Consider the following 25604-nt stretch of genomic DNA (forward strand, 5'->3'; position numbering starts at 1 on the left):
TAAAAATTTGGGGAGCCAGCCAGGAGGAAAGTGCAGGCGGACCTTTTGCCAGAGACTCATCCACCCCTTGCCAGTGTGGAGAACCTGTGGACGAGTCCAGCGGCCACCAGGAGCATTTCTCCTTTGACCATTCCGGGATTTTTTTCCTGGCTTGACGCTGCCGACTCCTTGGTGCATATTTTCACTTTGCAGCAGAGAGATGGTTTCTGGGTTTGGAAGACGTCTTTTTGGTGAGTAACTTTGATACAAGTGACCGGATCTTTATTTCTTCTTCCTTCTGGTTTGACTTTTGGGAAGGGATGCCCTCCGTGTCTTCGGAAAAGGGAACTTTGCTTTGGCCTTCACTGTGAGGGTCTTGGTTTTGGGGACGCCCAATATTAAGGAAGAATTAGGGGATTCGCTCACAAAAGTTCTCTTGACTTGGCTTGGTTTGGGAGGGGACACCCTCAGTGACTTCGAGATCTGGTTCTAGCTGCAGCATAAGTATACTCTGACCGGCTGTGTCTAAATTCTGAAACAATGGGAAATGCCAGCTCGATTCCCACATGGAGCCCTCTAGGCTGCATTCTTCAAAATTGGGCAACTTTCAATTATGAGTCCATGAAAAAGGAAAAAAATAATATTTGTTGTGTTTTTTTTTTTTGTAACACCACATGGCCACAATCAGAGAGCTCTTGCAATGTCTGGTCTTAAGAACTTAATCAAATTTGGAGTCTCAGCCTCCTCTCATGGTCTTACAGATGCTAATGAATGCACCACGACCCACGGCCACCTCTGGGAGCTCTCCTCTGGGTTTTGGTTTTGGAGAGTCTGTGCTCCACCTGTGGGATCTCTCCTCTGGTTTTGGGGCACCTGGAATGATTCCAGATTGGCCCCTGGATCAGTCATTTGACTGACAATCTGGAACCCTGTTTTGTCTCCTGTCAAGAACTTCTTGAGTATTTTAGGCGCCTACTGAGTGAGTTATGGGGACAAGGGATCTGCAATTTATTCTATAAACTGTCCTGCCGGGGTTGTGTGCTCCAGCACGGGAACTGTTGTTTGTGTGACCCTTATCTTGATAACTCTTGAGAAGAAGCTGTGAGGGCAAGGCCTGATCACCTCTTTCCCTTCTTTTTCTCTTTTGTTCCTCACCTCCTCTGTTGTCACTAAGTCAAGGTTAAGTTAAGGCTGGACATGAGCAGAACCTGGACCATCTGTAAAATTGAAAACTTGAAAACCTTTGCCAGAGACTTAACTCTCAACCCTGGTGTTGGGAGCCCCGGCCCCCAGCCTGCTCTGGGTTTTTGCCTCTTGCCTCCCTGGCTTGCCTTGTGTTGGCTCAGGGATTAAGTGCCTGGGCTGAGCGGGACTTGACTAAATCTTTTAGCTATATTGAAAGCTGCAGTCGGGCTCTGCACCCTTCTTCCGGCCGCTGTCAGTGGGACACCTGTTTTACTGCCATGGGAAATGCCCTAAGCATCCCCAGAGACTCACCCCTAGGGAACATTTTAACTGATTGGAAACAATTTCTATTGGATAGGTTATGCTCTAAAAACTCCATCTTGGAGAAAACTTGAGTGGTTTTTCTGTGCCTTTGTGATATAGTGGGACAGGTAGATCAAGCTATAATGTAATTTGAGTTACAACAACATTTCTAAAAAATTAAGAGCAATTGTCCTTAAAAAATCCTTGTAAGACTGGAAAAGCAGCTCTAGAGGCAGTTCAGAGTCCACCCAGTTCCTTTATCTCGAAAAGGATTATTGCCTTGCCCCTCTCTGGGAAGTGTTATCTAGCTCATCACCAATTCCTAAGACTGAAGAAACAAAAAGTAAAAAGGCCAAAAAAAAAAAAAAGATATAAGAGCACCCTGGGCAAAAATCTAGCATCTGGAGTGTCTTCTCCACAAATATTAGTAAAAAAGCTTAAAACAAAATTTGGATTCATAATTGAGGAGCCCTTGTACCTGATTCATGGAGGTGATAGCTGTTCAGTCTCTGTGTATGTGTGTCTATATGTATGTTATCTATGTGTGATATTTTACCTCTGGATGGTTTGGTCAAAATGAAGAGCTCTATTCAATTAACTTGAAGTAAGCACTTACAAAAGTTATTTCTAAATGCAGTTAACTCAAATGTCTTTCAAGTTAACATGATATAAATTAATCTTTGGTAAATGAAAGCTGGTTTAAGTTTGTTGGTTTGATTGTTGGAAACAAATGACTTAGATAGATGAAAATAAGTAAGAGTTTTTGGGTACAGTAATTATGTTTTGTGGTCTGTATATTGGGGAAAAACAGCTTCCAAAATTCCTTTTGGTAACTTAAAACTTTAGAGTTTTTGATAAAAGTTCGTTGAGTATCTGGGTCATTTTCAAATAAGATATAATGCTGAAACATTGTTGCTAAACATATCTAAATTTGTCTACTTTTGGCTTATAGAAAAACTAAAAGGTGTTTTGGGTCTATTAATAAACATGTCTTGTTTTATTAAAGGATTGTACTCTAAAGTAACAATTAGGAAAAACGTTTGCCAATAATTTGCCAAGAAATAAATTTGTCAAGCCACAGAATGCTAATGTAAAAGAAAGTTTATAACTCCTTACTTAGTTTTCACTTAGAAGTCAAAGCCTATAAGGGTTAAAAAAAAATCTAATTAATATATGTGATTAAAGTTACTAAAAATTAATAAGGAAAACAGCTCTGTATACAAAGAAAGTAAGATGTGTATAGTAAAGAAGGTACAAAGAATGGAAATATTTTGTTTGGTTGGTTAACAAATATAAATTTTTCCCAAAGTACTAGAAGGGAAGAAAGGAAGACATGGGACAAATTCTGAAAGTAAAAAAAAATGTTATAGAAGGTTTGTGGAAGAGGAATTCTGAAAAAAGGGTTTTATGCATGGTCAAGTTGGCTAAGATTAAAATGAATTTAATTAAGTAAATGAGTTTTAATATCAAAAGTAAGCTGGTACAAAATTAAAATTTGGTCTTCTTTCTCTTAAAAGGATAATTTTCTTGAATTTGATAAAGAGGTTATAAAAGATTTTTCTTTACCATCCAGTAAGTCTACCTAAAAGGTAGAAAAACTGTGTTGAAATAATTTCATATTCAAAAGGACTGAGGTCTCTCTATTAAGGTTTTTTTTTGGCTATTTTAACTCTCTGTTTGTCCCTGACTGTTTAAATGGATAGCTGAGCATTGTTTTGCAGTGAGCATTATTTCTTATTTGATCAAGTGTTTTAAAACCTTTTGATATTTTTTTTGACAAGCTCCCCAAAATTTATATCTTAAATAAAGTCTTTCTTTTGACTTTTTTTCTTTGAGAATTTTCAAAGGGCCCCTGGAACTTCTCAAAGAAATTTTCTCTCTTCCTATAAGGAGGAAGATACTAAACTTATTAGGCTTATTTGGTATGTTAAATTACATCAGAAGCATTGTCAAATAAGTGATCATAAACTTTCTTAGGTGGTATTATGTGGGTGAATGTTAGTGATATAGCTGTTTTGAAATTGTATAACATTACTGAAATTTTGATCTGTCCTGGCTACTGGTCTGGTTCTGGTTGTTGTTTTAAAGTATTATACGTCACAAAATTAACCAAATTTCTTTGTCAATTGCCATTTTGGGGTCTTGTTGGTTACAGACAGCTATTTCTTTGCTCTGATGCTTTTGTAAAATATGTTTCATCTTCAGAGAAATTCATGGAAAGGACTCTGACATTTATTCTAGAGTATAGGTTTCTGATAAACTTTCAGATTATAAAACTGAGCTGGGTAAGACATAACAGAACTCTAACAGAAACTGCTGACTTCATGAAACTGCTAACAGAAGATTAAGATCAAGAATCAATTACTCTGGATTGAATGAACTGATGAAAATAATTATAATTTTTTATGACTTTTGTTTGAAATATTGCTGATTTTTTTAATGTTTTGTTGTTCCAGGTTTAAGGAAAACTTTTTCTCTTTTCTCCTGAGATAGCTATGACTTATGGCAATTTGGTGAATTATATCTTTGTAAGCAGAATTGAAACATTTGTCTTTTTCTCCCTACCTGATCCCTCCAGGATTTGGAAACTCTTAGTAAGTGAATATTGTTGTTTTCATGGCAATATAGTTATTTGCATAAGTTCAGTAAGAATCTGTTCTCCTTATAACAGGACACAATTGGAAACATTGGTTATATTACCAAAGCTTTGACTGGAAGGTGACAAGATAGATTCTGAGAGACAAAGATTGGACTTTATGGAATAAAGCCACATGGAAGTATTGGCCTGGTACCTTACGTTCAGTATTCCAAGCAGCATTTACTGGATAAGTAAGGAATTTCATTTATCTGGCAGATTCAAGAAACCTCGAAATATTTGGGGGCACCTTGAGAAGAGAGGAATTCACCCAAACCTATTGCAGGCAAAGGCTGATGACAAAGTCCTTGGCTTGGCTTTCTTGGCCTCAAGAGGCCTTTAAAGTTCAATCTGAGACTCCTTATCAAGAGTTCCAATAAAGCAGATTTTTAAAAAGCCTATACAATCAATGGCTGTTCTTGCTGTACTTATGCAAATAATTGGGCCAAGTTTATTTTATTTTGCAAACCAGTTAGTTTTAATTTGGCTATCTTTGATAAAATGAACGTGATTTTAGAGAGAAAAATATATGTTTCAATAGAAACTATAGTACACATTCATGGATATTAGGTTCTAGTTCTGATAATTGTCTTTGAGGGTTCTGTTTCATATCCATTAACTGAACTGGATGCTGAATTCTTCTAATCTCTTGAAATATCCAGCTACAAATCTCCAAACTAATGTTTTCAATTTTTTCCATCATTTTCATTTGGAATCACTGAGAACTGAACCTGCACTTTTTCCTGAAGACTTGCAAATTGAAGCTGGTGGACTTGATATAAACTTAAGAAAGATTCATGTCTGTTGCTAATGTAAGCCACTCAGGAAGGTACCTGACTACCCGATGACATCATCAGGGACATTTAAGCTGCAAAAGATGCTTTGACTCTGACATCTAGAAATCTTCTTGACTGCCTGCCCCCTGGGCTCAGGAACTGGTTTATAATTTGCTCCACCCGTTAACCTTGTTTTTCTTTTTGTTTCTCTAGAAATGCTTCTTATTGAATGCCTGGTTACTTGCTTACACTATGTAGGCCTAATTTTGGGAGCCTACCTGCGTCACTGTCTTACTAAGAGACTGGTTCAATGAAAAGGAATGACCTATGCCCATTATCAGCAGATATCCCCTGAGGTACCAGGTCCAAAGTGGTTTTCAGGACTGTTTTCCTGGATTCCCCAAGGGCTAGGTTTATTTTTCAGGAACTGTTAACATTTGGATTATCCTTACTTCTTGTCCTTCTGGTCAGATACTTTATTATAAAATGCGCCTTTAGATGTTCTTTCAAAACTTGAGCAAAGTACAAAAATTCTAATAATGCAAAATGTCAACCTGAAGCCGGGAACAAGAGAATATCTCCAAATGAGTGCTAAAAAGTTTCATTCCTCTAACCCCAGTCTATGCCCCATATCAGCAGGAAGTAGCTAGATCTGTCATCACTCCTAATCCCTCAGGAATGACGAATGACCAAAGAATAGGGGAGATTGAAACCAGCAAAAAGTTGGCCATTGATGATTAAGTAGCTAGGGACTAAAGACTAAAGTTGCTTTCCCTTTTGCAATTACTGGCTATAGCTTTTAGCTGTTTACCTGCCCATTGTTAACTGTGTTGTTGAGGCTAATATGCTATCTGACTTCCAATAGATTCTTATAGATAACATCTCTATGAAGCCTGGGTCACCATGTAATGGGTGTTTGAGCTGTTTTTCAGGAATTAGAACCCCTTGTCCACTTCAGGCAGGTTGAGACCACCCGCTCATCAACAGGGCCCACACAGATATCCGATAAGTGACTTTTTGACCTCAAGAGGCTAAAAACTCCACCCTCGGGTCATGCCAACACTGCCATTTTGTGAACATGTGACCTATGAAGAGGCATGAAGTCTGACTATGCCTGTGCAGACCATCAATTACCTCACCTCTCCTCACCTCCAATCATCTATCTCCACATTTCAGACCACCTTGCCCCCTTCCAGATAAATATTCCTGAGTCCCTGTTTTCGGGGACACGGATTTGAGACTCATTCTTCCGTTTCCTCATGTGGCTGCCCTGTGATTAAATCCTCTCTCTCTGCATTTTTGTTGTCTTGGTGATTGGCTTTCTGGGCGGCGGGCAAAACCATCCTGGTTTGGTAACACTACAAGAAATTCAAGAACTCCTTCAGACTCAGAGGCAATGGCACCAGGTGGTCACTTGAATCCATGGAAAGGAATTAAGACCTCAAAAACAGTGAAAAAAAATAATAAACAAGCTAGAAATACAAGACTGCTAACTTTAATTTATATGAATTTCAAGTCCAGAAAACAGACTATTGTGATAAATACCAGAATAACAGTTACCTTGGTTGGATTAAGGGGAGAAGTTATTGACAAGGAATGTGCATGAGGGAGGCAACTAAAAGAATTTGAAATATTCTATATTTTTGTCTGAATAGTTAATATATGTAAACATTATTCATTCATGCAATTAAGATTTCTGCCCTTTCATTTGAGTGTGTTTTATTTCAATTTAAAAATACTAATCAATTTTTTAAAAGATTCATTTAAACTAACATGAGAAAAGAATAGCAACCACCAAATATTTATAGAAACACAACCTCATTAAAAGGAAGTCTAAATGTGACTGGGAAAGTGTGAAAGAATTAGAAATGTGATCAAGGAAACAGAAAGAAATATGTCCCTTCTCTCAATTGTGCAGCATAGATTGTATCTCTATTAGTTTCCTTAAAAATACAAAAGACATTTTATCTTACTTTGCTCACAGGAAAGGGGTCCCCTCCCACCCTTCTGTTGGCTCTCTCCACACTGCTGCACCCAGCGGGGGATTTGCATATTGTCCCCTAGTGAAGACCTTCCCTGTAGTCTGAGATAAGAAGTCAGCTCTAATCTTGCTTTGACTTATCAGCACTCATCAGTTCAACTTCTCAACATGAGGTGCCCTGCTCAGCTCCTGGATCTGCTAATACTCTGGGTCCCAGGTTAGGGCAAAGGAGAGGTGAGAAAGGAGAATGGAGGGGGAGAGAGAGCTCTGGGAGCACCACTTCTTCTCATGTTAATTTGGTCTATATGTTAGATGCATGCTTCTTGTCCCCAGAATGAAGATGTAATGATTGGATCTGTGACAGTAAGAAAGTTTCCAGAATGAACGATGACCTGTGCTCTGGTGAAGACTGTGACAAAGAGGGGGAATGTTGGAGATGACGTCTAGAGATGTTACTGCCCAAGGTGAAGATAGTCAGTCCATTGCAAGACATGCCAATAGTCAAGAAGCAAGAAGGTAGGAGAGAAAGGACTTTTTATCGCAGCTTACTAGCAAGGGGGAAGATGGCCTACTAATGTCTCAAATGAACCATCTTACAGACTACAAGCCAGTTATATAGGGGGCTGGTCTCTGGGTGGGAGAGGTATCTGACCTCAGGGTAGAGGCATCTATCTGATCTCCGGGTTAGTCTAGCTAGAAGTGTCAATTTTGTGTATCTTTTTAAAAAACTAGATTCTTTCTAGTCTCTGTTTTGTTTATTCATCTTTTAATATCCATTATTTCCTTTCTTCTGCTGATTTTGGACTTAGTTTGTTCTTCTTTTTCTAGTTTCTTGAGGTGCAAAGTTAGACTGTTTATTTGAGATCTTTCTTTTTTCTTAATTGTTTATTTAAACTTTCCTCCTAGAACTGATTTTGCTGCATCCCATGAGTTTTAGTATGTTGTATTTTCATTTTGTTTGTCATAATTTTACTTTTTTATTTCCATTTTGATTTCTTCTATGACCCAGTGGTTGCTCAGCAGTGTGCTTTTTAATTTCCACAAATTTTGGAATTCCAATTTTTCTCCTGTTATTGATTTCTAATACCATTGCAGTCAGAAAAGATACTTGATAGGATTTCAGACTTCTTAAATTTGTTAAGACTTCATTTGTGGCCCAATATATGATCTGTTTTAAAGAATGTTCCATGTGCACTTGAGAAGAATGTGTATTCTACTGCCATTGGATAGAATGTTGTGTATATGTCTGTTAGGTCTATTTGATCTACAGTGCTATTCAACTCTACTGTTTCCTTATTGATTTTCTGTCTGGATGTTCTATCCATTGTTGAAAGTGGAGTATTGAAGTACTTTCTATTATTGTATTGCTGTCTATTTCTCCCTGTGCTTCTGTTAATATATGCTTTACATATTTAACTGCTTCAATGTTAGGTGCATATATATTTGCAATTGTTATATCCTCTTGATGAATTGACTGCTTTGTCTTTGTGTAGTGACCTTCTTTCTGTGTTCTGACATATTTTGACTGAAAACCTATTTTATCTGATATAAATATAGCCACCCTGCTCTCTTTGGTTACCATTTCCATGATATATCTTTTTCCTTCCCTTAATTTTCAGCCTGTGTATTCCCTTAAAGCTAAATTTACTGTCTTTTAGGCAGTATATTGCTGGGTCTGGGTTTGTTTTTTTTTTTTTTAGTCTATTAACACACTCTGTTCCTTTTGATTAGAGAATTTAATCCACTTACATTTAAATTAATTATTATAGCTAAGGATTTACTATTGCCATTTTGCTGTTTTCTGACTGTTTTGTAGTTTCTTCCTTTCTCTCTTGCTGTCTTTCTTTGTGATTTGTTGATATTCTGTCATGGAATGTCTTTGATTCCTTTCTCTTTATCTCATGTGTATGTCCTAGAGCTTTATTCTGTGTGGTTACCATGAGGCTTAGACAACACAGCTTATAGTTATAACGGTGTATTTTAAGCTAATGACAACTTAACTTCAATCACATACAAAAGCTCTATACACTTACTTCTCCTCTCATCCACTTTTTATGTTATTGATGTCATACTTTGTATCTTTTTATATTATGCATTCATTAACAAATTTTTGTAGCTATAGTTATTTTTAATACTTCCATCTTTTAACTTTTATACTATAGTTAAAAGTGATTTACACATCACTATTACAATATTTGAGTATTGTGAATTTGACTATATATTCACCTTTACCAGTGAGTTTTATACTTTCATATGTTTTCATGTTGCTACTTAACATCCTTTTGTTTCCACTTGAAAAAATACCTTTAGCATTTCTCATAAGGCAGGTTGAGTGTTGATGAATTCCCTCAGCTACCCGTACCTCTTCCCTGGGAATGTGTTTATCTCATCTCCATCTCTGAAAGACAGCTTTGCTGGATATAGCATTCTTGTTTGGCAGGGTTATTTTTTCTTTTTTTTCCAGCACTTTGAATATATCATCCCATTCCCTCTTGGGCTGCAAAATTTTTGCTGAGAAATCTGCTGATAGCCGTATGGGAGTTTCTGTGTATGTGGTGAGTCACTTTTATCTTGTTGCTTTCAAAATTCTTTTTTTTTTTAATTTTAACAATTTGATTATAATGTGTCTTGGGGTAATATTCCTTGAGTTGATCTTGCTTAAGGTCCATTGAGCTTCAGGAAACTGGATGTCCATATCCCTCCAAAACTTTGGAAATCTTCAGCCATTCTTTCTTTAAATGTGCTTTCTGCCCATTTCTCATTCTCTTCTCTTTTTGGGACTCTAACAGTGTGTATATTTGTTTGCTTGATGGCATCACATAGGTCCTTTATACTTTCTTCACTCTTTGTAATTCTTTTTACTTTTTGTCCCTTTAATTGATTAATCTCTAATAACCATCTTTGAGTTCACTGATTCTTTTGCATGATCAAGTCTGCTCAAAAAAAAATATCTTTGAGTTTCTTTAAGAAGATTATTTTGATCTTTATCAGACAATTCATAGATCTCCATTTCATTGGGATCAGTTACTAGAGATTTATTAGTTTCTTTTGGTGGTGTCATGCTCACCTGTTTCTTTCTGATCTGTGTAGCCCTGCATTGGTGTCTATTCATTTGAAGGAGCAAACACCTAGTCTTTACAGACTGGTTTTGGTAGGTAACAACCTCCTCTGGTCAGTTATCTGGGCTGATGGGATTGCCTTGGGATTGCAGCTGAGCAGGGTTAGAGCTGGGTCACATGGCTCCTGCTGGGTCCACAGTGGGGTCTGTGGTTGGTGAGCTTCTTATGAAAAGCTCAATAAGGCATGAATGCTGTCTGGACCCTGGATGAATGGCCTTCTCCCAAGACCTTGGTCAGTAGGGCTGGCTCTAGGACAATGGTCCACTTTAAGGTCCATAGTTGGGTTTGCAAATGATGGACTTGTCACCAGGTGTGTAGACATGTGTGGCTCCTATTGAGTCCCTGGGAGGGCTCTTGCTGGGTCACTTGGTGGCTCCCTGTGTTGGCAGGACTACCCCAGACTAGAGCTGAGAGAAGCTGGAACCCAGGCACAGGGCTGCTTCAGAGTCCACAGCTAGGACCAATGTCTGCAGGCCTGGCTCTGGGGTCACAAATAGATGTGCCACCTGCTGCATTCCTGGGTGGGCAGGAGTTCCCCAGGGCCATGGATGAGTAGGTCTGGAGCCACGTCACAGGGCCACTTCAATATCCTCAATTGGACTGAGGTTGGTGGACCTGCCTTTGGAGGCACAGAGAAGAATGTTTCCCTCTGAGCTACTGTGTGTGCAGGACTGCTCCTGGGCCATGGCTGAGAGGGGCTGGAGCCAAGTCACAGGGTGCTTCAGGTATGCTGCTGGACCAAGGTCAGAAGGCCTGCCTCTGGGAGCATAGACAGGCACGTATCCTTCAGGATCCTGGTGGGTAGGACTTCTCCTGCACTGTGGCTGGGAGGGACTGAAGCCAAGTCACATTGTCACTTCAGGATCCACCTTCAGATAAAGGTTCATGAGCCTGCCTCTGGGGGCACAGACAGATATATCTCCCATTACGTCCCTGAGCAGGGTAGACTGTTCTCAGACTATAACTGGGAGAGTCTGGAACCAGGTTACAGGGCCGATTCAAAATCCTCAATTGGATTGATGTTGGCAGGTCTGCCTCTGAGGACACAGAAGGGCGTGTCTCCTGGAGGGACTCCAGTGGGCAGGACCACTCCAATACTGTGGATGACAGATTGGAGCCAATTGACAGGGCTGTCTCAAAATCTGCAGTCAGTTGATATTGGTGGGCCTCCCTCCAGAAGTACAGATAGGTGTGTCTCCCATCTGGTCCCTGGGTGGGCAGGACCACTCCCAAGTTCTTTGGCAGATGGTGCTGGTGGCAGGGCCAAGGACAAGCAGGGATGTAGCTGAGTCCACAGGGAACAGGACTGTTTCTAGGTGTGTAGCTAGGACCCCAGTCAGTAAGTCTGACATCTGGGTGAAGACCTGCCTTCTCAAACGGCCCTCCTCCATTGGGTTCCACCAGGGTTTTGCAGTCTCCTACCTGGACCTCAAAGCTACTGCAAAGGCATTTGTGTCTGTGGATGGCTTCCCAGTTATTATTGCTGTGGGAGAATACAAGCAGGGGACATTCGATTCCACCATCTTGCTGACAAACTCATCAATTTGGGAAAAATTTTTCAACAAGTATCTTTTTTGAATACTACTTCTCTACATTTTTCTTTTCTCCCTCTGGAACACATTAAAGATCTATCCTGTTAAGGAACAATTAACCAGACATGAAATTGAGAAGAAAGTAAAATGAAAGCAAATCTTTTTCTCTGTGTGGGGACACAAGCTTTCAAAGAGCTGGTGATATTGGAGTGAACAAAACAAACATATATTCCCTATGTACCTCACATTCTAGTGATGATAATCACAAACATTTGAGTAGCTTTTTCTATATACCAGACTCTATTCTAGGTTGTTAACCTGTATTGTATTATTTTATTCTTACCACAACTCTATAAGGTTTATTTTATCGTTATTTCCATCTTATTGATCAACAACAATGGCGGAGAGTCATTAAGCAGTATTTCAAGGTCACACAGCATAAGTGGTAGAACTGGGATTGAGCTCAGGAAGGCCAGCTCACTGTCCATGCCCATAACCATCCCATTATACCTCCACAACCTGATGGTCATTGGAAGGAAGAGACTGGGAGATTTACGTTCGACATGTGGTCTTCTTGTCAGTTAGGTCTGTTGAAGTTTCATGAGCTGCATCTCAATGAGACAATTCTGGACTAAATATCAACCTGCTTGTGAATATTTGAAAAATAGAATACAGACAAATTCAGTTAAGATCATGTGGCTGCATTAAGGAATGGGAAAGCCGTGATTCTGGAAACCAGGATTTTCACAGGTGCTGAGGCCAAACCCTTACCATGGTTGCAGGTTCAACCTGGTTGAACCATGGTTGCTGTCACCATGGTTGCTGACTCACTTTGTGAAGCAGAAGTCCCTCCACTGGCCGGTACTCAGGGAAACGGAAGTGGGCCAGAAAGTTTTATTTGCTTCAGTTCATTTAATTGTCTGGCTCAGAGTCAGTCTTGCTCCCTTGTTTCAGTGACCTGGGTTTGCGTCGATAGCTAGGTTTGGGTCTGAAATCAAAAAGCAGGACCCAGTCTTTCTCCTCACTGCCTCTAAACCAGTGTATCAGGTCCTCCCTCATTGTTTTCCTTCCTTATGTATCATGGCTACTCTTGGTCTTATGCTTCCCATGTGTCTTTTTGATTCAGCTTGTCAATGTCTCATGAAAACGCCTGATATAATGTTGATCTACATTTAATTGATAGATCAAATTGACCACTTTACAATAGTAGCTCTTTCAATCAATGTACATGAGTTTTTTCTTTATAGATAGATCTTTTTAATGCTTCCAAAAAATTAAAGCTTTCTTATACAGCTATTTACAGATATAGACTTGATACAATATATTTTTGTTAAGTTTAATACTATATTTACTATAATTCATAATGCTGTTTGTTTTTGTATAGTAAAATATTGATTTCTACTCATTGACCTTATATCCAGCAAAGTCATTGTGTTAGTCTACTAATTTTTCAATGGATTAATTTGTGCTTTCTTTGTACATAATCATATCTATGAAAATGAGAATTTTTCTTTCTCCATTGGAAACTATTTTTCTCTAACATGTAATGAATTTTATTTTTTCTAACATCTAATATCACATATCTAGAATTTATTTATTTTCTCTCATATCTAATTATTTGTTTTTCTCTAATATTTACTATCATATTTTTGATATATGATTTTAATAGATCAGTGGCAATCAGCATCCTTTATCTTTTTTCTTATTTTAAAGCGATGCTTATGTTACGTAATTGAGTAAAATCAAATTTTAATAGCTATCAATGAATGTTAAAATTGAGTTATTTTCTGCATATATTTAAATACCATATTGATTTTCCCTTCTAATCTGTTAAAGTAGGAACAGAAATTTTTATTATTCTTCAGGAAAAGTAACTAGTAATTTTATTTATCTGTGTTGATCACGTCTGTTTTTTGTCAAGAATAAAGTAGTCTAATACATATTTTTTCTAGTATCTTTAATCCTTTGTTGAAAATAGGAATAACTGGTGTTTGAATGACAAACCCACAAATCATTTGGGTTATGTGTAAGTGTGTGTATTCTTAAGGGACCCCAAGCACCACTTGCATTAGTCAGACAGTACAGGTTAACAGGTCCCCAGTGTACCCTCCCACTGTGGAGACTGCTGCCCTAGGGTCTCCAGTCCAGTCCAAATAACTCAGTTCAGTCCTGGGTTTCAGAGGGACTAAGACAGGCAGTGTCAAATGCTTTTGCTTGTCCATGACATCATTTCTTCATCCTCATAATTTTGGGCAAGGTCGGGAGATGTTCCGCGTGGAAAGTGCAGAGGCAAGAGCCATCCCCTGCTGTCTTATAGCCAGAAACGTCAAGTGTGATCATAGCCTGAGCAGTCAGTTTGAAATCAAGGTGCTCTCAGAAGCTTGGCACTGCCTCAAGGGAAGTTTCCTTGAGGAAGAAAGGAAAGCTTCTGGGAACAGTTCTGAAAAACAAAGAACACTGATGCCCTTCTCCCTCCCCTGTGCCTCCCTAGGTGTCAGAGTTTTCTTTTTTCTCCATTGTTACAAAATCAGCAATCATAACTTTACATTTTTAAAAAATTATTCCCCACTCTTGCCCATAACTTTTATCTCTTGGACAATTGTACTAAAGAGAAAGAAAGCATTTTCAGAAAAATACATTTTTGTACAACATAACCAGAATGAAACATCTTGTTCAGGAATTGCTCATGTTTAGAAATTTTATTCAGGAAATCCTGAATTAAAAACTTTTTCAGGGCTAGACCCTGGGCCTAGTGGTTAACTTCACCGTGCTCCTGCATTGTCAGCCTGGGTTCAGTTCCTGAGTGCAGACCTACACCACTCTGTTAGCAGCTATGCTGTGTTGGTCGTCCACATATTAAGAAATAGAGGAAGATTGGCATGGATGTTAGCTCAGAGAAAATCTTCCTCAGCAAAAAAAAAGACTTTTCAAAGGAGTTTACATAACCTCTTTTGTCCTAAAACTTGTCTTAAGTTAGCAGCCTAAAGAAAAATCTATTATTTTCTTGGACAGATGCATTTAATAATAAAATTGCCTTATTAAGTTGTGTGTAGCAGGAGAAAGGTGAGGGAAATAGAGTCAGGCTATCAGGCCATTGATGTAAACTGCAACTCATCCAGAAATTATTGCAACTTCCAGTTTCTTTGCATTATTCTTGGCATTGGAGGTTGTCGGGGGTTCTTTTTGTTGTTTGCTTTTTGTTGTTTGATTTTAGCCATTTTGATAGGTATGCAGTGGTACAGCATAGTTGTTTTAATTTGCAATTCCCTAATGACAAGTGATGTGGAGCATCTTTTCATATGCTTGTTTGTCACTTTTATATCTTCTTTGGTGAGGTGTCTGTTCAATTCTTTTGTCCAATATCATGTGCAGTTTTTGTTGTTGTTATTAAGTTTTAATAATTTAAGTTTTAAGATATATTTGTAAATTTGACGTATAAATTTTTATGAGATGTGTGCTTCACAAATATTTATTCCAAGCCTGTGATTTGATTTTGATTCTCTTAAAAGTGTCTTTCACAGAACAGATTTTAATTTTAATAACTACATCTTTTTCATGGATTTTGCTTTCTTTGTCGTAGCTAAGAAGACTTTGCTTAATCAAAGGTCACCTATGTTTTTCCTTTATTTTCTTCTAGGAGTTTTATACTTTTGGGGGTTACACTTAGGTCAATGATTCATTTTTAGCTAATTTTTGTGTACGTTGTAAGATCTGTGTCTTGGTTTATTTACTTATTTATTTTTGTGTAAGAGGTCCTATTGTTCTAGCACCATTTGTTGAAAGTACCACCCTTGCTCTGTTGAATTGCCTTGTGCCTTTGTCAAAGATCAATGACTATACTTCCGTGGTCTATTTCTGGCCTTTCTATTTTTTCCATTGATCTATTTTTCTGTTCCTTCACCAATACCACACTCTCTGGATGACTGCAGCCTTATAGTATGTCTTGAAATCAGTAGTGTGAGTCCTCCAACTTCATTTGTTTTCTTCAGTATTTTGTTGGCTATTCTGGCTCTTTTGACTTTCCAGAAAACTTCAGAATTTGTTAATATCTATAAAATAGCTTGCTGAGATTTTAGTTGGGATTATACCGAATCTATAGATCAAGTTGGGAAGATTTGACATCTGAACAATATAGAGTTTTCCAATCCATAGAAGTGGAATAATAGCTCTTCATTTATTTTGATCTTTGATTTCTATCATCAGAGTTTGTAGTTTCCCACATGTAGGTCCTGTACATATTTTGTTAGATTTACCTCTAGTATTTCAACTTTTTTTATATACTCTGGTAAATGGTATGGTATTTTTAATTCAAAGCATTTTTTTTTATTGCTTGTATGTACAAATGCAATTGGTTTAGCTCTTTCTTCTTTACTATTATATGGCCTAATGCCATAAATTTCCATAGAAGCACTGCTTTCACTGCATGCCATAAACTTTGATGTTAGACTCTCATTTTCACATAGTATAAAATACTATTTTAATTTCTCCTGAGACTTTACTTTGACCCATGTGTTAATTGGAAGTGCATTATTTAATCTCCAAATATATGGAGGTTTTACAGCCATCTTTCTGTCATTGATTTGTAGTTTAATAACATTGTGTTCTGAGAAAATATTTAGTATGATTTACATTCTTTCAAATTTGATAAAGTGTGTTGTATGGCCCAGAAAGTGGTCTACCTTGGTAAGTCTTCCATAAGAATTTGAGAAGAGTATATATTCTGCTGCTGTTGAATATAGTAAAGTAACTGTCAATTAGATCATGTTAATTGATAGTGTTACTGCACTTTTTTAACTTTATTCCTTTTTCTATCCCCTTCCTTTCTTTATAAACATCTGTGTCTGACCTATACAATTTCGCTTTTTCCCTGAAGAACTTCTTTTAATGTTTCCTTCAGGGAAGTTCTGTTGGTGATGAATTCCATCAGTTTTTGTTTGTCTGCAAAAAGTCCTTGTTTTTCCTTCCCTTTTGAAGGGTAATTTTGCTGGATATAGAATTCTAAGTTGGTGATGTTCTTCTTTTAGCACTTTAAACATTTACTCCTGTCTTTTTGTTTTCATGGTGTCTGAAAAGAAGTCCACTATAATTCTTGTCCTTGCTACTCTGTGTATAAAGTATGTTATTCTGTCTTCTTTCAAGATGTTTTCTTTGTCTGGTATTTGCAGTTTGAATAAGATATGCCTAGTTATAAATTTTTTGGTAGTTTCATGTTTTGTCTTCTCTGATATTTCTGAATCTGTGGCTTGATGTCTATCATAAATTATGGAAAATTCTTGGCCGGGTTATTATATCAATATTTCTTCTCCATTCTCTCTTTCTTCTCCTACTGTATTCCAGTTATGCATAGATTACACCCTTTAAAATTGTAACACAGTGCTTAGACATTCTGTTCTGTTTCTTTTTTCGTTGTTTTGGGATAATTTGTTGTTTTTATTTTATTTTTTATGCTTCTTTATACATTCCAAAAGTATTAAAGTAAATGTATACTACTTACCAAATGAAAAGCATATAAATATTTTTCTTATTGTGACAGAACATCCTATACAACAGCAACATTTTCTAAACAAAAATTCAACTTCTCAAAATGACTCATGCTCTGAATTCAGGTAGCCAAGGTTTTATAGTAATGTGGCATGTGATAGAAAGAGAAACTCAAGCGACTACACAGGTAAGATGGTTTTATTGAGTTCATTCAATTTCCCATTAGTAATGGAATATTTAATCACTTAGTCACAAGTTTGTATGTGTATTTTCACTAAGGGTAAGGTCATATGGGAGACATGGAGTTAACTTCATAATTATTTATTTTATATGTTGAGAAAAAGTCTACAGAACATTTAATAGAATCTAATCTGACAGACTTAAGAGAAGTTATCAAAATCCTCTTCATAAAAAAGAATTTTAAGGGGCCGGCCGCATGGCCTAGTGATTAAGTTAGGTGTGCTCCACTTTGGCGGCCTGGGTTCAGTTCCTGGGCATGGACCTACACCACTCCTTGGCAGCCATGCTGTGGTGGCACTCACATACAAAAAGAGGAAGATTGGCATAGATGTTAGCTCAGGGTGAATCTTCCTCATCAAAAAAAAATAATTAAAAAGCTGAACTGGTATCTACACAAATTCATGGAACCCAAATTTAGCAGCTTAGCAACTTCATGCTGTGTGCTGCAGTTACTGTACCCTTCTGGTAAATAATGTTGGTAATGGGGGAGTCTATGGATACACTTGGGCTTGGAGTATACGGGAAATCTCTGTACCTTCCTCTCAATTTTTTTTATAAACCTAAAACTTCTCTAAAAAGTCTTTAAAAAAACACACACACACGAGCACATCCATGATGAGGGAGGTTGGAGAAAGAATCTTCTTTTTTAAAAGAGTGACCAAGAAGAAGTCCTCTGAAGAGGTGTAGGTTACAATGTGTAACAGAGTGCTTTACATATGCTATCCTTTTAAAAACCCAGGAGAAATGGCATCACTAGACCAACCATATGTGTTTTGTGGACACACACAGATCTTGGAAATCTGGTAAGGGTTTTTTTAATTATTCAAGAAACACACATAAAATTTAAAATGTGTTAATGTTTTCTTGGGAAGCCATATGCATCACCTAGGTCGATTGATGGAAGTAAAGTTTTCTAGATTCACTTTAGTTCAAGTTCTCTTAGTGTGTGGTCCTGCAGTGTGACTTATTTACATGTTTCATTAACAAGTTCTACATCTCCTAAATAGGTATGAAGTGAATTTCATCTTCCTGTATAAGATTTCTAGGATTTGCTTTTATATATCTATATCTTGGAATTTTCAATACTGATGTTATAAATGAGAATTTGAGAATATAAATGGGAATTTAAAATTACTTTTAGTAGGTGTATTTTTGATTATGGTATTAAGATTATATATTTACATTCATGTACATAATAGATAATATTACATACTGTAATAGTGTTCCATGAAAATATTTGATAATATAAGGCATGATTAAAAGTCTGTATTGTATATGATAAAATATGCTTGTCATTCACAGACTAAGATTAGATTTTGCCCATATATCTAATAATTGAATAGAACCCTTTTCTCCTGTAGAAATGAGCCTCTTTTGATTAGAAAGCTTCTGACTGTCTAATGATATGGCCTCATATGTGTTTTACGGCACAAATCTTTGAGTCAGCTCAAAGTCCAGATTCCCGTTATCTAAATCAGATCTAGGTGAAGATGAGGCTCCTTTGGTGTAGTTCCTGAAGCACCACTCCTCAAGTATAGTTCCTGTCAATTTATAGACATATGAAACAAACGACACAAGATACCTTCCTCGACACACTCAGTATACAATGTAAGACAGGCATATTATAACACCATAGTCATTCCTGTTCAAAAAGAGCAGAAAAGGGTGGCACAGAGGACTGTCTGGTCCACAGCAATAATGACTTCCAGTCTGGCAGATGTTGGAAGTTGCTTGATTATGTCCTCGGAATAATTCACCATGGATTTTTGTCTCAGCTTTTGGTTCTGCCCACTGGATCACTTTTCCATTTTTATGAAAAGTAGCAAGGGTTTGCAGCTGAGTAGTACTTTCAGGCTGCTTCCTACCTGTACAAGTCTGGGCTCCAAATCCTCTCTTCATTCTGTAATGCCTCTGTCCCCCTCAGTCCAAGAAGCTCACCTCCAGCTACCAAAATCTGTATTAGTTATCAATTGATGTGTGACCAGGTATCCAAAACTGGAAGCTTAAAATAACATCTATTATGTGACAGATTCTGTAAGAATTCAGGCACAAGTCTGATAGGTGAGTCTGGCTCAAACTCCTTCATGAGTTTACAGTCAAGCTGCGGGCCAGTGCTGTAGTCTCATCAGCAGGCTGTACTTGTTGGGAGCGATCACATCAATCTCCCTTACGTGGTTAATGGCAAGCTTCATTCTCTCACCACAAGGAGGCCCCACCACATGGCAGCTGGCTTGTCCCAGGGATAGTGAGCCAAAAGACAAGAAGCAAAAGTGTCCAAGACGAAAGCCATGGGCTTTTGTAACCTAATATCTGATGTGACATCCTATTGCTTCTGCCATAGTCCATTCTTTAAAGGCATGTCATATTCCACTGGGGCTCACAAATTATGTAGCCAGTCCTGTTTTCCAGTGATATGTAACAGACATGTGCAAGACTAAAGCTTCAAAACTTCTTGTGAATGCTCTCTGTTTCATCAGTAAGGAATACTCTCCCCCATTATTCCCATTCCTTTCTAGGGGAACGAAATCAGGTAAGCAAAATTTTTTTTATTGAGGTAACATTGGTTTATAACATTATATAAATGTCAGGTGTATATCATTATACTTCAATTTCTGTGTCGACTACATCACGTTGACCACCCAAAGACTAATTACCATCCATCACCATAAATTTGTGCCCTAAAAATCCTATTACACATACCTAATATGTGTGTAAATATCAAAAATAGAGCTGAGTAATCATGGAACCAAGTGTGCAGTTGGAAACTGTTACACATCCTATATTCCACCATGCATAGAGTAACTAGTATAGGATCCTAAGTATGGGACGCAAAGAGAAGCAATGGTTGGTGATGTCAGGAATGTGGCCATGGCATCTATCACTTTCAGTTTATTTAGCATCACAATGGCAATGGCAGATGATATAACACTGAGTCCTGCAGAATAATGAAAAGTCTTGTTGCAGAAAAGCAAAGGAAAGGACAGATGGTGATAGTTGCCAGGAGTTTGAATTTTAGTCATAGCCCTTTTGAGAGTAAGCAGAGCTGTGTTGATAACACCATGTATAGGTCATGCATGAAGATTCACACTCTGCCATTAAACACTGCCTCCCTATCCCACTACCACATACCATACAATTTGCATATTTCTCCTGTATGTAACCATGTCCCAACATCTCTGAGGCCATACAATGTATCCTGTTCAATTGATGAGGAAACTGACTATACCTGAAGTCGGGCCAAGGCTATGGGCTCCCAGGCTCAGCACCTCAACTTCCTGCTCATCTGGATCACTGGTAAGAGAAATAGTTCCAATTCTTCATGACATTTAAGTCCTCTGAATATCGACAAAAACATTACATCTTCATAAGAAATTGATTTTCGTCATTCTCTCCAAACATGACCTTCTTGATTTATCTTTCTATTTTCCTCCCTAAACAGATACCAGGGCAGAAACAACACTCACATGGTCTCCAGCATTCCTGTCAATGACTCCAGAAGACACAGTCACCATCAGCTGCAAAGCCAGCCAAGACATTGATGATGGTATACTCTAGTATCAATAGAAACTGGGAGAAGCTCCTAAGCTTATTATTAAATATGTTTCTACTCTCACATCTGGGGTTCCACCATGGTTCAGTGGCAGCGGGTATGGAACAGATTTTGCCCTGACAATTAATAATATGAAATCTGAGGATGTTGCATATTATTTCTGTCAACAAGATGATAATAGACCTCTCACAGTAATTTACTTTGTTACAAAAGCCTCCAAATGCCCTCAATGGGATTGCCTCAGCTCCTACTGAAAATGTGCAGGATGTGGAACGAAGTGACCCACTGGTATATTTTTTTTCCATGCACATGCATTCCCACTTCCTTTTGCTATTTGTTTCTGCATTTTCTGCTGTTTCCAATGCTGTGCCTGATACACTTGATATGGTTGAGACTACGCCAGCTTTCAATCACACTAACTGCACAAATGATCTCACTTAGAAGCAGAGATAAACTCACAAGCCATGCCCCTGTCTTTCGCCACATCTATCCTTTCTACCTCCAAGAAAAACCAAGACAATGATGGATCTGGCTTAGCTTCCAAATCACAGCAGTAAAAGCACTCTTCTTTCTCCCTCTAAGCATGCTGTACTCATCCACATACTAACTTAGACTCCCACAACCCACTTGGCTTTCACCAGCTCCTCCTCTATGAATTGAGAGGAACTGTACTTGAGGATCAGTGCTTCAGGAACTACACCAGAGGATACTGGGGAAGGCGACTGATAGATAATGAACTCCACTTACACTGGGCGCAGATCCCTAAATATGCAGTCTCTTGAGAGTCCCAGAATCTGTCCTCTCACTATTTCCCCTTTTTGCTCTTGACACAATGACGACTGGAATGTCATTCAATTATTTATTTTTAGATCTTTGTTCTTTGTTGAAACAATTCAGTTCCATGATCCCAAGTTTCCATATCCCCCATATCTTTGGCATATACTATTATCTGGTGAATTTTGTGCTTACCTGCTTTGTGCCATTGATCAAATTTCACCTCAAATCACCAATACTTTTCCGAACTGTGAAAACTATGTAAAGGTCAAAGAGATTACCTTAAGTTTATGAATTCAGAATATGTGGGAGACACAGATCTACTTTCTCCCTCCAACATTGAGACGATGCTATTTCATTGAGCATTTGTTCTTTAAAGACACTTTCCTTGGATCTGATGGGAAAGTAATAATACTACCACAGTAATATTTTGACCTCATTGTTCCCAGTCTATGGCAGCTTTCATGCTATTGTTCTAATACAGGCACCACCTAGAGAAGTCTCATATATGATTATAAAACTTGTAGCTTCTAATTAAACTTCAAGGTTGGCTGAAATTATACCTGACTCTGCAACTTTTACTGAGTAATTAGCTTATCATTTAATAACCACTGAACAGGGAAAGCAGGGGCTGCAACAATATTGGCAAGGAAGGAAATAATTGAATCACAAAATTATGATTTTGATTATGGTTATTGTGGGGTGAAGACCAAGAAGGGCCATTATACCCAGTAATGATATGTATTATCATGAGTTTCTAATTGGAAGCAGATTATTTCCTAGATTCTCTGTCATTGAACAGTCTGTAACCCTGGAGTCCAGGATAGATGGATGATAATCAAAAGCTTGAGCACATGGGCAAACATGTTTGGAAGCCTCAATTTCAGATATGTTTCCATTTTTTTAAGAGCAGAAATCAAAGAGCCTGAGTATGGAATCTCATTTTCTCTAATGGCTCTTTTCTACTGTAATTTCTATCCTCTTCTGGGGACATACATTGACAACAGTAGTCAACACACTATAAAGGTCACATAAATATTAATTTCTGCTCTCAGGGAGTAAATAGAAACATTGGTGTTTGCCAGTTTTAGAGCCAACTTATGCATCTTCCTTGCCTAAAGTAATCTCTCCCCCTCTTTGTGGAATAGACATCAATAAGAGGGGTAAATATTATGATTAATCTCAAAGATCGTGTATAAGAAAAGTAGTCAGGCTGTGGATTATTATTCAGCTAAAAATAAAACTATTAATTTTTGCAAATCCTCATTGAATGTTCTCTGTGTAAGATTAAAACTCCAGGCCTTAGTAAAAATACTGACCAGGAAATATTACATAATGGTCCCCTCCTCTGTGCTCCCGTATACATATATTCACACAGGTGACATAAATGTCCATTTCCACCCTAGGGGAGTACATGAGAACCTTGGGTAATGTCTTTTACATAGACTCATCTGTCCTTTGCCTACAAGCTATTTCTTCACTGAGTCACTGCCTTGCACCATATATACAACCTCCAGTGGTATCTGATGAGATGTAGCTATTGAAGTAGCTGGCAGAAACAAGGTTGTTTATGTGGGCAAGTGTGTGTGCCTGCTGGGCCTTCCCTGGGTCTCTCACACTGTTACCACAGCAGCATTACAAGAATAATACCAATCTATTTACCTATTTATAGATATATTATCTATCTATCTAATCTACATCCATATATATGCATAAATACACATACATACACATGCATAAGTGTGTGTATGGGCATATATGTATTATATGCAGGATGTATATATCACATATATATGTCGTGACTAGAATTATATATATGAGATAGAAAATAAGGTAATAATAAAAGAATATGTCTTAACTCTCAACCCTCAGAAAGAAGATTCACTGTGTCAACAATCTTTGGACAAACTCCTGCTAGAACAGGGAATCAAACACATTGTTGCTGGCATATTAAGTTTTAATGGATAATGCCATTGATTTCCAAAGACAGTATAAAAATGTACACTCCCACCAGCCTGGAATGAGGATTCCTGTTGTCCTATATCCTCACCAATACTTAGTATTGCAAGACAATTTAAGCCATTCTGGAACATGTGTATTAATATCACACTGTGATTATAATTTGCATTTATTTGTTATTAAGGAAGTTAAACACCTTTTCATATGTTTATAGGACATCTGACCATCCTCTCTAGTGAAATGACAGATCAATTCTGCCCACTTTTCTAATGGATTTTCCATTTTAGTTGAAGATATACATATATGTGTGTGATTTATATACATCACATCCATATCAATCCAACTAAAATATATGTATAGAGAGAAATATATATATTTATATATCTATATCTTTAACTATATATATACTGCGCTGTGACTGGCATATATTTTAAGGAGCTCTTATAATGTTTACAGCTGATTTCTCTACAGAAAGAAGGCCCAGGTGGGTCTGTATATATGTATATTTTTCTATACATATATCCAGAAAGAGATAGAAAGAGAGAAAGAGAAAGAGAGAGAGAACCAGTATATTTTCTCCCTCTCTGGCTTGTCTTTTCACGCACTCAATGGGGTGCTTAGATGAACAATTTTGTTTTGTTTTGTTTTTCTCTGGTTACCTTTTTCCATCCTTTAACTTTCAACCTGTGTTTTTATATCTTTTAAGTACATATATATGGTTTTTGTTTCTATCCAGGTTTTAATATTGCCCATTTAACTGGTATATTTACTCTATTAACATTTAATGTACATTTCTGGGGTTCTCTCTGGGATTATTTTTCTCTGCCTGAAGATTATCAATTGGTATATCTTGCAGTACATGTTTAATGACAATGCATTCTCTTATTTGTCTGAAGGTGCATTTATTTTCCCTTCATTCTTTTTTTTTTTTTTTTTTTTTGGTGAGGAAGATTCACCCTGAGCTAATATCTATGCCAATCTTCCTCTACTTTATGTGTGGGTCGCCACCTCAGCATGGCTGATGAGTGGTATAGGTCTGCACCAGGGATCCAAACCCACGAACCCTGGGTCGCCAAAGCAGAGCATGCCTAACTTAACCACTAGGTCATGGGGCCAGCCCCTTGCCTTCATTCTTAAAGGATATTTTTCCTGAGTATAGAATACTAGGCTGTCTTCTGGCCCCTATTCTTTCTGTCAGGGATGGAATTAGAATAAGGCAAGTGAAGCATTCAGGTACAAAATTTAAGGGGGAATCATAAAATTCAGTAATCAAGATAAATTTTTCTGCTGTCCCTTCCAGAGACTGGTTAACCAGATGGCCCTTTGGGCAGTAGGCCTGAACCATGATAATATGAGGTGAGGGGGAGTGTGAGGAAGATGGAAGAGGTTAATGTTTTCAGGGAGCAGGGCTTAAAGGTCACTAGGGGCAGCGCCTAAATCCAGGGTCCATCAGGATGGGGGTCCCAGGACCTGCAGTCCTCAGGGTGGCAAGGAAGTCCAGCGGGGCCTTCTTTCTGTAGAGAAATCAGCTGTAAATGTTATAAGAGCTTCTTAAAATATAAGCCAGTCACAGTGCAGTCAGTAAAATGAAATCGCTTCAGTTTTTCCACAAAGAGGTTTGAATATATGCAATTATTCAAATAGGTATTAGAGAACTAAAGAAGCAAAAAGAACACTGATATATTCCACATACAGTAATAGCTGGGGCCTCTTCTAGTTCTGGAAAAACAAATAGAGGAGGTCGGATTAGTACTTAGAATCTTGTAGAAGAAAGTCCATGGACTGGGACAGAATAATCTCTGAAAAAAGGATGTTGCCCAGCTTCAGGAGATTTGGGGAGAGTCACCCCTGGATCTGGGATTCAGAATTCTGAGGAAAAGCCCACCCCTACCCGAGCAAGAGATGGTGTCTCTGAGTAAAGAGTGGGTACAAAGCTGGAAACTGGAACCAACTGTGTCTGAAACCCACTGCAGCTGCCAAGGTGAAGAGCTATTCCTGGGATGGTAGTGATAAGAATGGAAACAGACAGAGAAGGAACTCATTCCTCCTCGTTTCCCTCTTCATCTCCTTCTACTGCCCTCTATTGGCAG

At 37.9% G+C, this 25604-nt stretch overlaps 1 long non-coding RNA gene across 2 annotated transcripts; it reads left to right on the top strand.

The window, feature by feature from the left end:
• The first annotated feature begins 7007 nt into the window (after positions 1-7007).
• LOC147915893 (uncharacterized) lies at positions 7008-23872 on the top strand. 2 transcript variants are annotated; one of them, XR_015553606.1, is made up of 6 exons: positions 7008-7093; positions 7193-7375; positions 9324-9414; positions 17044-18034; positions 20413-20525; positions 20671-23872. It is a non-coding gene; the product is annotated as an uncharacterized LOC147915893 (long non-coding RNA). The 2 variants fall into 2 exon arrangements; XR_015553605.1 differs by having other exon boundaries at positions 17044-20525.
• The last annotated feature ends 1732 nt before the right edge of the window (positions 23873-25604 follow it).

The sequence above is a fragment of the Ceratotherium simum genome, chromosome 11, assembly GCF_057802395.1.
Source record: "Ceratotherium simum simum isolate JZ-2026a chromosome 11, ASM5780239v1, whole genome shotgun sequence".
NCBI classification, from domain to species: Eukaryota; Metazoa; Chordata; class Mammalia; order Perissodactyla; family Rhinocerotidae; genus Ceratotherium; species Ceratotherium simum.